Source organism: Pseudonaja textilis, chromosome 7, assembly GCF_049901715.1.
Source record: "Pseudonaja textilis isolate UNSWEBS1 chromosome 7, rPseTex1.2, whole genome shotgun sequence".
NCBI classification, from domain to species: domain Eukaryota; kingdom Metazoa; phylum Chordata; class Lepidosauria; order Squamata; family Elapidae; genus Pseudonaja; species Pseudonaja textilis.
In genome coordinates, this window is record NC_141996.1 from 54,890,485 (window position 1) to 54,903,576 (window position 13,092).

Genomic DNA, 13,092 nt, shown 5'->3' on the forward strand with positions numbered 1-13,092 from the left:
TCCCCTTCCCGCAAGCCTGGGAAGCAGCAGCCCGTCGCCGGTGCTTCTCCTCCCATATCTGAAAGCGGGACGCGGGAACCAGGCTGCGCTTTTCCATCCTCCACGGCTCCAACTTCCAACGAGGAAAGAAGAGCGGCGCGGAGGGACGATGCTCGTGCCGGAGAGGCGCCTTTAAGCGAAACTCGGGCTCTTTTCCACCCCCGGGCAGGCTACCTCAACTGAAGCAAGGCTGCCGCCACCGCCACCCTGCTCCCCCCCTTCTTCACAGCCGCCAGCCCCGTTCCCCTGCCTCCTGGTTCGGGAGGAACTGAAGTGTCGTTGCACAGGAAGTAGCGGCTGTTGGGAGGACACACGGACACCCACCCACCCCAGAGGCACACACTCGCACAGGCAGAGGCAGCTGGTCCTGCCGCACTCTGGGCACAGGGCTTCATCCCGGCGCCGCTACCACAGGATTCCTTCTCGGAGCGGCCTCCGCAGAGCAGAGCAGAGCAGAGGCGGCTGCCCCGGTCGCTGGCGCCGAAGGAAAGTGTGGGCACGGCTGCTTAACTGGGGAAGGACGAAGGGGCTGCAGCCGCGGGATCGAGGCTCTGGGAGCCGAGCTGGAGAGCAGAAGTTCCGGGGGCGGCGAAGACTGCAGGTTTGTGCTGCTTCGGCAGGAACTCCCGATGCTGCAGCGAGGCCGGGGCTCGCCTCCCCTCTTTCCCCCAACCCCACCTCGTCGGGAGATGGGCTTGACGATTCCCCCGCCCCCTCCTCTGAGCGCTGGAGCCTCCATTCTTCCTGCAAAGCCCTTCCTCGCCGCCGTCTCTTTGCTGCAGTCCTCCCAGGATCCCCGCTTCCTACCCGGTCCGGTCCTTTCGCCCAGCTGTCGGCTTCGCGCCGCTTCCATCGCTCGCTTCTCCTTTGCGCGTGACCTTAATGGATTAATCCGCTTTTCCATCCTTCACAAAACGGCGTGAGAGCTCCGGGTTTCGCTTCGGCGCGTTAAGGGGAGCGAGCGTCCCCTCCTCCTCCTCCTCCTCCCATAGTTTCGTCCCTTTCTCCGCCAGCTTCCGCTCGGTGGGTGTATGTGGCTGCCTCTGAGGGGTGCGTGTACGTGTGTAAGCGTGTGTGTTACTTTTTTTTGATTGAATTTTCCATTTAATTTGACGCGTCTGATTGTAATTTGCGCAAACCCAGCGCTTCCTACGGGTTTACACGCCACGCCTTGGTCCTACAGCCGTTCAACGTGTCCTTGTTTGGTGCCTATGGCTATACGTTTTCTTTCTGCCTTATTGGCTTGGGTTTGCTGCCGGCAAGGGGGCAGGCTTTTTGAGAACTAGCTGGGACCATTACTTTGCATCAGATCCCTTCGCAGCCAAAGATTGCACTGTGAGAGAATACAATTACAATTAACTGTAGGGAAAATGAGTGTTTTAGAATAATTAATGGTAAACTGAAAAAGACTGTCATCCTTCATTTGATCCTGGCAGAATGTGTCACTGTGTTCAGATGACGTACACTATTAAATTAAACCAGTTGCTTTTGCTCACACAATACACTGAACTGAGAATTAATTATGTAGACTAGAATCAAATGATACATTAAACCATTAACTAGCATGTAGTAAGAACCCATACATAAAGATAATTTATGGGTTCATATGTTGTGCAACCCCTCCTCCCCATTGAGCTTATGTTTTAACTTTCATGATTACCACAAGGGGTGCACTTATAATTAAAATTTTCATCTATGCCAATTAGCTGTGTTATACTATGGTAGCCTTGTAGCCTGTACTATTTGTGCTATATAAATAGAACTAAAGAGTTCTTGGAACTTTGAATTATACTTAGTACAGTAGTTGCTGATTCATAATTAGCTTTCTTTCTCTTTCTTCTCACACCTATTCGGAGTATGTGGGTGCTACTATATTTCCCAATTTTTAGCCTTTTATGTAGTGACAGATAATTTCTAAATAAATAAAGTAAGTCATTCAGTGTTTGGGTCAGTTTATCAATACCATACAGAAAAGCTCTTTGATTACAATGTGCTGTTTGATTATAATGTGTACCCAAAGATAGGGAATTAAGGCCTTGGTGTTACAACATACTTGCTTTCCAATGCTCTTTATTATACAGAGTCTTGTAATCAAATGCCGTTTCACCCAGAATAAATAAATATACAGATGGAAATATAATATCTGAAAGAAAGTGATAGGACAATCTAGTTCTCTAATATTTAGTTTTCTAAATGAAACAATTTATGTGACAGATGTTCTTATTCTTTTCATATTTAGCATGGCCAAGTTGGATGGAAAACTGTCCATTCTGGACTCTGAAGTTGTGAGGATACCCACTGAAAGGGCACTGATGTGAAGGACCACAGTGACGTGGCAGTTTCCTGGGAAGTAGGGAGCATATCCCCACCCCAAAGGTGTGGGACGGGGGCAAGAGGCAGCACAATCTGGAAATGGATAGGACACTGAGAAAGAGTTCAGATAGGCAACTTCCTAGTTAGCTCATGGTAGTAAGGATTTAGTCTGGAAAGATTCTGTCTAGTGTGTAAGCAAATGAAGAACTGAACTCTGCCTGAACTGCTCCACAACATTTTTGCACTTAGCCTAAAATAAGTTTACATCAAGATAAAAAACCTACATTTTGCCCTCAGCTACTTTTCTGAAACTATTAATAATAGTTGTTGGGTTGCAGCCAGTTAGTTGCACAAGTCTCATTCACTTCAAGTGCTCAGGTCCATTAATTTCAACACGTGTCCCATTTATTCAGTGGGTTTCAAATGTGATCTAATTCACTGTCCAACTTTCATGTCAAATACAGTACTTTCTTTTGACAGAAGTATGTTTCTAGAAGGGTGTTTTTTCCTGCTCTCTTCTGTTCAGATGTACATGCGATGTGATTAATGTTAATTCCCTGTGTTCCGTGGGTTTAATGTTAACAAGAAATTTTTTTGTATCATTTCTTACGTTTGGCTTTGCCACATCTATTGTATAACGCCATTGTATGCTAGAGCTTATTTACTTTTAACAGATTTGGCATATATTTTTACATTTTTCATGAATGTTACTGGGGGTGTACATTTTATCCCTTGAGGCTCATGTAGCTAGAATTTTAGCCTAAAAATTTACTTCAGACGTTTTTGAGTAATTGTGCATTTTCAAGTTTTGATTTCAATTTAGTTCAATATGCTAACAAAAATGATATTTTCTATTTCTGAATTTCTAATTCTGAATTATCTTTCTAATTGATTTGACTTTCCAGATAATGGGTGTGTGATTGTACTTTTTGCTGGCTACTAATGAATGAAATAGTTGCAGTCAATTCAAGAAATCTTCCAGAATCCTTACATAATTATATATTTGTCATTGTGTGCATAAATTCAAACATTGTTTACAAAAGTGTAATTAAAAAGTTCTGGGAAAGGAATATTGGGAACACATTGACTGACTCAAAAATTTAATAATAATAAGAGGAAGAGGAAGAAGAAGAAGAAGATACTAGGAAGAAAGATGTGTGCACATTTGGAGTGTATTCCTCTCTTTGTAGAGATAGCCTTATGAGAAAAGCTCTTTAAAAGTGCTATATATCATTACTGAACTTTGGAACATGACACAAGTAGTTAACTAAACATCTTGGATCAGATTGGTCATTTCATGGACAAATTCCATTCAAACATCCCTTGACAATATGTTCTAGCTCTTCTAGAATCTATCCTATAATCTCTTGGATCCTATCCATCTGTTCCTATTATCTGTTTTCTTGTTTACTCTTCTATTACAAATTTCTGTGTTTCCTCATGTTTTTACAGTAGCTTCTAATTCACTTTAAAGCAGGGGTATCAAACTTGATTTCATTGAGGGCTGCATCATGGGGGGCTGGGGTGGCCATCGCCAGCTTGACCTCACTTGTGTCAGCACTCTGCTAGCAAAAATGGGCTCCCAAGCTCCATTTTCAGCCACAGCAGCCTCCTGTCGCCCTCTGCCAGTGAAAACAGAGCTCGGGGGGCTGTGCGCAGCCCCCCTGAGCTCCATTTTCGTTGGCAGAGGTACTGTGGGCTGGTCCTATGCTGGCAGCCCCACAGGCCAGATCTAAGTATCTCGCGGGTCAGGTATGGCCCCACTAGCCATAATGCATTTGTAATTTGGAAATAATTGAATAAAGCAAAAGCAAATTTTGTTCCTATGTTGTTTTGTTCTTTCTATTATCCATCTTATGTTAGCAATTGATCTTGTATCCTTCTGCCTTTTTAAAAACCTGCCTGTTAATTTGACCCCCTCTCTCTTTCTCTCTCTTTCTATTCTTTATAAAATCTTAAGCAAAACTTTGATGAGAGAAGTTAGTGCCATGGTTTGATAATTTACACATTTTTCTTTCATTTTGGTTTTTGAATATAGAATATATTTAATATACTTGAATGTTTTCATTCTCTGTCCACGCAGTCTTTATGCATGTTTAAAGCTGTGGGTTTAACTTCTCCTATGGCTTTAAACAGTATTTTAGTGTTTTCTCATGTCACAACTTATTTATGTCCTGTTGTACTTTTAAATAATCTTTACTGAGTGAATTATCTCCATATAGTAGTACTAATATCACCTCTACTGTTTGTCATTGCATTGATTCGTCTGTGAACAATACTGAACAAGTCGGGTTATGGTTAACAAACATAAAAAACTTCTTCTGGGCTCTCCCACATCTTTTACATGATGATCTGAAGCTGAATAGAAAATACCATGTGAAATGGAATTGTCTGAATATACAGCCAAGGTATTGCAGTGGAATTTGAACTGGACAAATGTGCCATCCTTACAATAAATGGGGAAAATTGTGAAAACTGAAGGAATCAATATACACCATGGAAATAAAATCAAGAGTCTGGATGAAGATGATCACTACTAATACGTGGGCATTCTTCAGGCTGACAGTGTCAAATATACTGAAGTCAAGAAAAAGTTTATACGTAAATACATCATGAGAGTGAAGATTTTAAAGTTCAAAGTCAATGAAGGAAATACTATCAAAACAATTAACACCTGGACAATTCCAGTCATTAGATATGGAATAGTAGACTGGCCTCAAGCAGAATTAAAATAAGGGGAAGAAAAAGATAATCACATCATTCATTCACACAATGATATATTTACCAAGGAGCGCAGGTGGAGATAAAATATTGCAAGTATACCAGACAATTAAAGAAATAAAAAAGACTCTGGAAGAATATCAGAAGGACAGTGAAGGAGAGGTACTGAAGGTAGTGCACCAAGGTTTACTGTGTATCAGAGAGACTCATTTACAGGAAAGACTAAGTGAAGAATAAAAAAGAGATATGGCAAGGCAAAGTATTCCATGGCTAGTGTACACACACACACACGTGCACACACACACACACAAACACACACAGGCAGAGGAGATGACTGTCAATGGCTAAGAGCAAGAAAGATACTGAGGGATTAATTCTGGCAGCACAAGACTAAGCCTTAAGAACAAATTCATATAAAGCCAGAATTGAAAATACAGCAGGGATGTCAAACTCTCAGGTCATGGGCAGGACTGCGTCATGCATCAGCCACCCCCACCCCCACCCTCAGTTTAGCAAAGGGGAGAAAAAGTTGTGATACGTCACATGATGACAATGTGTCGGTGTGAGTTTGACATCTCTGGAATATAACCACAGACAGTAAATGCTTCCTCTGTAAAGAAGCTGAGAAACCTAGTTAGCTTCTGCAAGAAGATCACAAAGACTAACTACAAACAATGGTATGACAAAGTAGCAACAATGGTACATTGGAATATTTGCATGGTATTGTTAATAAATAATTGTAATATTTAATATTACAATTTAAACAAGAATATCTGCCTATCCCTAGTCACTGCAAAAGACTTGATAAGTGGACAAAAATGCCAAATTCAGTCAAAAACATCTGTTTGACCAGCCATAATAATAGTATGCTGCCTTACTCCCAGTAAGTCTGGGCAGTTTACAATTGTTAAAAAAAACTTTTAAACCAAAAATAGACAAGACAAATGAACAAGGATGGCAAAGAAAACAACCCCAGAGGGAAACAAAAAGAAAGAAAGAAAGGGGCATCCTCTTCAAAGGCCTGGCAAAGAGCCAAATCTTCAGGACTCTTTGAAGTAGGGTGGGATCCATTCGTAACTTGGAAACTTTATTCTAAAAAGCAGGCGCCGCTACAGAGAAGACATGTTGCCAAGGTCCAGAAAATGGCATTATCTGATGGAACTTAGAATGGGTCAACTCTGTCAATTCAAACCAGACAGGAAGTTACTATATATAGATACCTATATTACTATTCATAGAGGCTTCAGTATATACTTTCCATCTCTTATCTGATTTTTCATCTGAATCTTCAGTGGTTTCTGTTGAATCTTCCTAATAAGGAATGAAACTAAGGAGGCAGGAAGAATGGTTCCCAGGATAGAGAGAAATGATGTGTCAACATAGATTAAGTTGCTTCCTAAGCCGATTTAAACTTTGTGTATTGTAGAGTCCAACTTTTCTGTCTGTCTATTTAATCTATATCTTGTATAATACGTGTGTGTGATGTGTAATGTATATATAACGTATATCTTGTCAGCAGTAAAAAGATTTAGATTAATTTATTTATTTCCTCGAGGTGTATCTGAGAGATTCTGTTGAATAAAAGTTGACTATCAGTCGAACCTTGTACCAAGCCTGACAATTCTTACCTAACCTATAAAACTTGCTGTAATTTATTTCATCTTAGAAAGATCTTCCATTTCTTGTTTTTTTTTTTTAAATTAAAATTGGTCTTGGTGTGAAATATCTTTTATGTCTTTTACTTTGGAAAGTCACATAAATTATCATTTTTTGTCAAGGCTTTTGTTTAACTTTTTTTAGCTGTCATGATAGCTTCTTCTCATAGCCACTTCAATCTTTCCATTTGAAAATGTAGGATTTTTTTCTTCATTTTTCATAATGCCTCTTGGTCAAGGTTCTGTTTCAAATAAATTAGAGATACAAAATATTTTCCTTGTCCTCCACAGCAAATTTTCATGTGTGTTCAGATTCAAAGGCAAACTATGTTTCAGAAGACATACAGAAAACAAATCTCACATAGCCCCTATTTAGAAGTCTTTAAAACAGCTCTACCTTTTTACAGGATCATGCAGCTGGTCTTTTGCTGAGGCAATATAGTCCCAAACATGTGTGCCCATACACATACTGAAGCAGCTAATTACCTTTGACTCTTAAGGACTGTCCCCTCTCCTGCTAAACCAGATAGGGAATAAGACCAGATGAGCTCAATTGTAAGGCTACATTAACAGAATCTTGTAAGTCTGAAAGTACAGACTTTCAGTCCTGCCTCTTTTAGCTGCTAGATCCATTGGGATGAATTCTTTCTCAATTTGTTTCTTTGATGGTTAATTGGGGGCTAAAACCTCTCTTGTCTGATAGTTTCCTAGATAGCATCTCCTTTTCCTTTTCTTCAAGGTTATCCATGTATTCTATTACAAGGACTGCACAACCCTAAAGACTGCTCTGAGTTTAACCCATGTATATGACACCAGTATATTAAGGTTTGTTCTACAATATGTACTTTTAATTATCTTAGTTGGATTGTACAATCTCCACCTTCTGTTTCCTTTACTATGCTACCCTTATATCTTTTTACAGATTCACCCAACTGCTTCATAAGCCAATCCTGGTTGCCTTTGGGAACAGCTTTTAAACTTGAATCACTAAAAGATGTTTAATGCTTCAGTTAAAGGTGCTTTTGTACAGGATTTTGTGCATTGTGAAGCACCTCCTTTAAAAGGTTTGCACAAACCTATCACTATATTCTATTTGATTTCACCAAGTGACATAAAAATAGTAGTAAGCATGTTACTTTAATAGTTCTTATGTAACTGTACAAAAACTATTAAGTCAGTACTGTATGTCTAGGAGATTCTCCTCAGAGCTGCTCAGAGCATCCAGTAGCGGGAGGTGCTTCAGTCTCTGCATTCATAGGCTGAGCTTGAATTGAGGAACGCTCCTCCTCCACGTGACTCCTCCATAGTGTTCCCCAGTTTTTGCTCAGCCTCGTGCGAGAGAGGCTGTTCCGTTCTTAGCTCCTTGGCCGAAGCAGGAATTTTTGGATTCTCTCAGCTCTCTCAATCAGCCCTAGATCAGCTTTCTTTCAGGTTGGATTTATCCTCTCCTCTTAGCCCTGCGCAACTGCTTAACTGGGACCCTTATCCTCCCAAGGGAAGTGCTTTTGCGCCCCCAGAGGGAGGCAAACGGGAGGGCCACAGGTGCCTTTGCACCACCTCCCAGAGCCTAAATTTCCTTCCCTGCCTTTTCTTCTGTGCCGTTTATATTGCAGTTTGAATTGCTTTCGTTTTTGAGTCATTTCATTAATCCCCCCCCCACCGAACGCCGCTCCAGCGGGAAGGTCTGATCTTTCCCTTCCCTGCCCCTCTCAACCTTAAAGCTTCGGATTGCCCCTTGGGAGGGAAATTCACCGCTGAGAGAACCGAGGATCGTTCGCTCTTTTGGCGGCCGCCATTTTGAGAGCCTCCTCGTGGCCGGACGCCATTTTGTTGTTTCGCTATTTTCACTGTGAGTGTAATCTGCTTGAGGATTCAGCACCCGTAGGCCTGTTTCAGAGCAATTCAAACACAATTAGCCTTCTAGCACTGGGTTTGATTCCTCTTTTTGAAATTCGTTGGCATTATCCCACAGCTTCTCAGCGGCACAGTAGCAGACAGCAGCAACCACCCAGTTCCGCCTGGGCTGAAGGCTGCTAAGGCCCTTGCCTCTCCTTTTATCTCCGTTCTGTTGGAGAGCGATATTGCTCCGGGCCATAGGCGTTCAAATTCGGCTGATTTGGACTATTGGTTTTCTTTCTTTATTGGCACCAAGCCTCTGTTATTATTACTATTTTATCACCCTTCTGAACAATTTTTAGGGTGCTACGACTCAATCTCTCATGCATATATATTCATATATGTTTATATATAATTAATTTTTAAAAAAAGAAAAACAAACGGGGACGTGAAATAATTACAGGGCACCTGGTCTTCCCGCAGATCGGCCCCTGGGTGTGCCAACCGCCTCAATCTTAATTCCTAATATATCATACAATATTCATATTACTCACTGAAATGGCAGATGGTAGCGCTTCCAGAGGACCTTCTTTGAAGGCAAAATCCAAAACCCATCACTTGCACAGACAGGCTAAGGAGACCTCCAAAGCCTCCCAGAGAGATGCCTTGAGATGCCACAAGGCCCTGGAAAGGGAGATTGATAGATGCACCAAAGAGGCCCTTACAGTGCCTCCAGTCCTCCCGCCTTCTACTCCCTCTACTTCTGCTCACCCCTGCTCCTTTAGATTTTCCCTCCTTATCCAGGCGCAGCTCGCCCTTGCAAGAACAACAGGCTCTGATCCCTGGAACACTGGCCAGAAGGGTCCCTGAAGCCACCTTCACCCCTACAGAAGCCGGCCTCTGTCAAGAGGACTCACTCATAGACGAGGTTCCAGAGCGAGTAAGATCCTGGATGGAGGTGGCTATCCGCCAAGGGATCGCGGACAGACTCCAGCAAATAGCCAGGCCTGGTCACTACCTGACGGTTTCTGACCACGAGGCTCAGTCTGTAACATCCTTGCCCAGAGCGGACCAACTCCATGGCCAGGTACCCTTGCAGAGAGACATCCCCCTTACAGAAAGGGGAGAGGAGGAGGAGGAAGGGGAACTGGACCTAATCAGGGAAGATGAAGAGTTTGAGTTGGGGTCCATGCAGTATAGCGAACCCCTATCAGAGGCGGACCCTCTGGAAGGGGAGATGTCAGAAGACGAGGGGCTTACCCCCGACCAGTCTGCCATTGTGGGCCTGTTTAAGCCACACTTATTTAAGTCCCTACTATTCAAGGCCAAGAATATCTCGGACCTAATCACGCAGTCACCCTCTGACCCCCTCCTACAACTTCGGAGAGCCTAGATGACTCCATCTTTAAACAGACCGTGGTGGAGGCCGAGGTTATCCCCACCCCACCCATTTTCTCCGACCTGGTGTTAAAACAGTTGGCCTCTGCAGCTGCACCTCCAACCCTGTCTGGCCACAATAAAAAGTTTTTCAATTTGGACCCAGAATTCTCTAAATTACTGGTTACCCCTGAGGTTGACGAGCCCATAGTGGGCCTAGCCACCTCCTCGACCCCGAGTGATGCTCTGGAGGCCCTGAAACCAGAGAACAAGCGCGCCGAGCTGGCCTTGCGCCGGGCACACCAATCGGATGCCTGGGCAATCAGATCAGCTACGGCCGCTTCCTTTTTCACTAGGTCATCGATTCGATGGCTCCATCAGCTCAAACAACATGTCCCCTCATCCAATGTCAGGGCGCATCAGGACATCGCTAAGCTCACGGCCGCTGCAGAATTCTCTGCCGATGCCACATTTCACTCAGTTAAATTCTCCACAAGAGCAATCACATCATACATCACGGCCCACCGTCTGCTCTGGCTGAGACATTGGCAAGCAGATATTAAAAACAAAGTCAAATTGGCTTCCACTCCCATTGTGGGAAACAAATTATTTGGCCTGTCCCTGGACCCCTTATTGATGGAGACACGCAATAAGAAAAAATTTCTCCCCTCCCTTATGCGCAGGTCAGATTCCAGAACCTTACAGCCCTTTCAGAGAGGGTCCTTTCAGCCCTTCTACCAGGCTCCCTTCTCCACCAGGTACCAAAGGCCCCCAGCCTTCAGGTTGAGTCAACACCTGGATCGTCCCGATTCAGGAGACAGGAACAGAAGGGGCACCAATTACAAAAGGCCCTTTCGGGGATCAGGTAGCAGGCCTTTCCGGCGTTCAAGATAGGCCAGGACACTCCCTTCCCATCGGCGGGCACCTTAAATTCTTCGCCAGCCAATGGGATTCCTCTACCTCGGACGCCTGGGTCAGGGACACCATTAGATTCGGTCTTGCCCTTGAGTTCCGGTCCACCACCACCACCCCCGATTTTTTTATGACATCCCCTCTGTCCAGAGACCGGAATAAGCATAACCTAATGGATTCCGCTATCCAGCATCTCCTCAATATAAGAGCCATCCAACCTGTTCCCACCGCACAACAAGGGTGGGGTTTTTACTCTCATCTGTTTGTAGTCCCAAAACACTCGAGCGGGTGGAGAGCGATATTGGATTTAAAACGTCTTAACCGTTATCTGATATATCGCAAATTCAAAATGCACACACTGCAATCCATTCTCCTGGGAACCAGACAAGGGGACTGGTTTACATCCATAGACTTGACCGAGGCATACTTACATATCACCATTCAGCCTTCCCATTCCAAATTTCTATGTTTCTGCTACAACAATCATCACTTTCAATACGTAGCCCTTCCTTTTGGATTAGCCTCTGCCCCCAGGACCTTCACCAAAGTCCTCGCAGCACTAGCAGCCCATCTCAGGAACCTTCCTGTGCATCTCCAATGTTACCTGGATGACATTCTCTTCCTATCTCCCACTGAACACCAAGCAGTGAAGGACACCCAAGCTACCCTAACTGCTCTCCAAGAGCACGGCTTCCTTATAAACTGGAAAAAGAGCCAATTATCCCCATCCACTCGGATAACCCACTTGGGGACGGTGATTGACACACTGGAAGGGAAGGTTTTTCTGTCCAACAATCCGTCAGAGAGATCAGGCAACGTAGGAGGGCAACCCTACTAGATTTGTCTAAATTATTAGGGAAAATGATTTCGTGCATTTCCATTATTCCCTGGGCCCGTCTTCACTCCAGATCCCTCCAGTGGCTCCTGCTCCCATACCAGAGATCCGGCAGAAGCAACTCAAAACACATGGTCAGGGTACCTCCAAGGGCCCTCACGTCCCTCCTTTGGTGGGACAAACCGGCCATCAACAAAGGCTGCTTCTTCAAGGAGCCCCAAAGACTCACTATCACCACAGACGCCAGTCTATTCGGATGGGGCACCCACCTTCGGTCACTCACATCCCAGGGCAGATGGTCTGTAGCAGAGCAATCATGCAGCATAAACTGGCTGGAACTTCACGCCATCCACCTGGCCCTCCGCAGCTTCCTCCTCCAGGTACGCGGACAACACATTCTCATTTTAACAGACAATGTGACGGCCAAAGCCCACATAAACGGGCACACAATCAATACGACTAATGAGGGACGCCGAGCGCCTTTGCCGTTGGGCGGAGAACAATCTCCTTTCCATCAGGGCAGAGCACATCTCGGGAGTATCAAATACTCAAGCAGACTGGTTAAGCAGAGCCACCATAGACCAGTCTGAGTGGCGCCTCCACCCATCCCTGTTCAAGGAAGCAGCAAGAATATTCGGACAACTGGTGGTAGACTTATTTGCCTCCCCTCTCAACGCCCAGCTCCCGAGATTCTTCTCAAGGTACCCATCCCAGGGGGCGGAGAATCACAATGCGCTATGCTGCCCCTGGCCCATGGGGCTCCTGTACGCATTCCCCCATTAGCACTGGTGCCCAGGGTTATCCAGAAGCTGCTACCCGAGAGAGCGGAGCTACTCCTTGTGACTCCCTACTGGCCCAGACGACCGTGGTTTGCGGACCTCCACAGTCTATCAGTGGCCCCTCCCTGGAGGATCCCACCAGACAGGATCTCACTTTCTCAAGGTCCCCTCCTGCATCCGGATCCTCAATGGCTCCAATTAGCCATCTGGAGGTTGAGCGGGAATGCCTGAAGAGAGAAAGGTTCTCTAGCAGGGTCATTGATACTATTCTAGCCGCCAGACGGCCCTCAACCATTCGAATTTACAGCGCCACATGGGCCATTTTCTGTAAATGGTGTAACAAGTTCCAAATTAACCCAGTTTCTCCTTCTGTTGCCCAAATTTTAGATTTCCTTCAGGAGGGACTCAGTAAGGGCCTGTCCCCTAATACCTTGAAATGACAGGTAGCGGCTCTAACAACGGTTATTTCCTGTGAGGGTGGTGGTTCCCTTTCCCATCACCCCCGTATTCGGGCCTTTCTTAGAGGAGCCACTAATTTACACCCTCCAACGGTGCATCGGCACCCAACCTGGGACCTTAACAGAGTTCTTACTTCACTCACTAAACACCCCTTTGAACCGTTAAG

The 13,092-nt window shown here is 44.7% G+C and overlaps 1 protein-coding gene across 4 annotated transcripts in view; it reads left to right on the forward strand.

Annotated features, from left to right (window-relative positions):
• The first annotated feature begins 296 nt into the window (after nucleotides 1-296).
• Nucleotides 297-13,092, forward strand: part of AGPAT3 (1-acylglycerol-3-phosphate O-acyltransferase 3) — a 105,047-nt gene continuing 92,251 nt past the window's right edge. Inside the window, exon 1 of one of the 4 annotated variants that reach the window (XM_087937671.1) lies at nucleotides 297-640. The gene's annotated coding sequence lies outside the window, so the exon portion shown is untranslated. Of the gene's footprint in view, nucleotides 641-788; nucleotides 1,063-7,718; nucleotides 7,793-13,092 lie in introns of those variants that run through there. The other 3 variants (XM_026713627.2, XM_087937670.1, XM_087937669.1) reach the window with 3 other exon arrangements.